The sequence below is a fragment of the Pteropus vampyrus genome, unplaced genomic scaffold (assembly GCF_000151845.1).
Source record: "Pteropus vampyrus isolate Shadow unplaced genomic scaffold, Pvam_2.0 Scaffold326, whole genome shotgun sequence".
Taxonomy (NCBI): domain Eukaryota; kingdom Metazoa; phylum Chordata; class Mammalia; order Chiroptera; family Pteropodidae; genus Pteropus; species Pteropus vampyrus.
Genome location: NW_011889107.1, coordinates 2,350,920 through 2,353,066, shown reverse-complemented (window position 1 = coordinate 2,353,066; position 2,147 = coordinate 2,350,920). Strand labels below are relative to the sequence as shown.

The 2,147-nt window shown below is 34.7% G+C and overlaps 1 pseudogene; it reads right to left on the bottom strand.

The window, feature by feature from the left end:
* Nucleotides 1-1,042: 1,042 nt before the first annotated feature.
* On the bottom strand, nt 1,043-1,161 carry LOC111730659 (annotated as a pseudogene).
* Between the last annotated feature and the right edge of the window lie 986 nt (nt 1,162-2,147).

The window sequence follows — 2,147 nt, the reverse complement described above, 5'->3', positions numbered from 1 at the left end:
TACCCAAGAAAATTGAAAATATATGTTCATACAAAAGCTTGAACACAAATGTTTATAACAGCATGATTCATAACAGCCAAAAGTTGGAAACAAACCAAATGTCCATCAATTGATGAATGATAAATAAAATGTGGTATTTCTATAAATAAAATGGTATTCAGCCATAAAAATATGAGAGACTGATATATGCTGCAACATGGATGAGCCCTAAAAGCATTCTGCTTGCTGAAAGAAGCCAGACACAAAAGGCCACGTATTGTATGATTCCATTTAAACAGTGTACAGAATAGGCAAATTCATATAGACAGAAAGCAGATTAATGGTTGTCAGGTGATAGGTGGGGCAGAGGGGGAATGATGCTAATAGGTATGGGCTTCTTTTTGGAAACATTCTAGAATTAGTGGTGATGATTGCACAACCTTGTAAACATACTAGAACTACTGAACTGCACACTTAGAAGGGTGAATTTTGTGGTATGTGAATTATATCTCATTAAGGAAGACCAAAAAGGATAACAAGCTGACTCTGTGCTTATAGGCCTTAAATAACCAGACATTTGGTAACATCATCATACTTTGCATTTTTTAACCGAAATGTTAAGCAAGAAGGAATTACTCAGAGAACAAGGAGAGATGATTATAAATTATGAAACATTAATTTTCTAAAAATCTATATTGGATACAATGCTAATTATAAATATAATACAAAGTTCTCAAAATGCAAACAATACCTAAACGTATAATGTGAAAAATCAGTTTCTTATAATCTAATTATTATATGAGTTAATGTATGCTAGCAGTTTAACAAATCCTAACATTTTAAATACCTAATAAATAAAAGTTTATTTTTTACTTCTGAAATCCAAAACAGGATTTCATCACTGACCAATAAACTGTTCTCTTCTAAGCAATGATTCAGGGACCCCAGCTCCTTCCCTCTTCTCAATCTTTTTTTTGGGAGGGGGGTGGCGAGGCAACCCTTGGTTAACCTCACAGATTGCAAGGATCCTGTCAGCTTAAAATCCCTTATTTTTTATTTTTTATGCTTACAGCACCTGGTCTTCCTAGGTGGTCTCCCATCCAAGTACTAACCAGGCCCAACCCTGCTTAGCTCCCGAAATCAGACAGGATCAGTCTTGTTCAGGGTGGCATGACTGTAGACACCATCTTCTCAATCTTGATTGAACACAGAGCTTTCAAAGTTGACACAAAAGGAGAAAGAGCATGGAGAATTGTCCATGAATCCACCCATCAGACCTCAGGCACATGGCCACACCTATTTGCAAGGAAAGCTGAGAAAAGGAGGGCCCAAGAGGAAAAGGAAAGAGATTTATTGATTTGTTGACCAATGTCTGCCACACCTGGCCCATGAATAACTCTGTCAACAGTTTAGAGCAAAGTCCTACAACTCTTTTTGTATGCATACATTAATATGTAATAGTACTTTTAAATGAAAATGGAATTATACTATACATACTATGCATGAGTAGGTTGATTCAGATATACATTCAGAATATGTTGATTCAAATCTTTTAACCTCAAGCAGACATTACCCACTGTCATTCATGCTAACTCAGATACTACTCAGCACACACTCTCTCACTAGCCTGTGCAGATAGCTAATTCCAAGTAGGAAGAATTGAATGGGGGGCTCACAGCTCTGCTGAGGTTCATCTTCCTATAGAGCTGTCTTCTTTACTCCTTCAAAAGAAAAATGTATATTCTCTGCTTTTTTATTTATCTGTTATTTTATATTAAGTTCTGATGCAGTTAATTCTCCTCTTTATTTCATGGTACATTACTGTCATTGGTCCATGCAATGCACTTGCTTGCTTTTTCTTCCTCTTTCTTCCTCTCTCTTTATATCTATATATCTACTGAGATATATAGATATCTATATATCTACTGAGATAGATAGATATAGATTACATATAGATATAGATAAATGTCTATCTACTTATAGAGATATCTTTTAATTCCATAACCTACTCCTTTCCCACCCCATAGAAAACCACTGTAATGTGTATCTTTTTGTATCTTTTTGTGTTATTGCAAAATATATTGTTTTGTGTTTATATATTTTAAATTTGCACAAGTGGTTTGTATTTATAACTTGTTCTGACTTTTTAAAATCAGCACTGCTTTTAA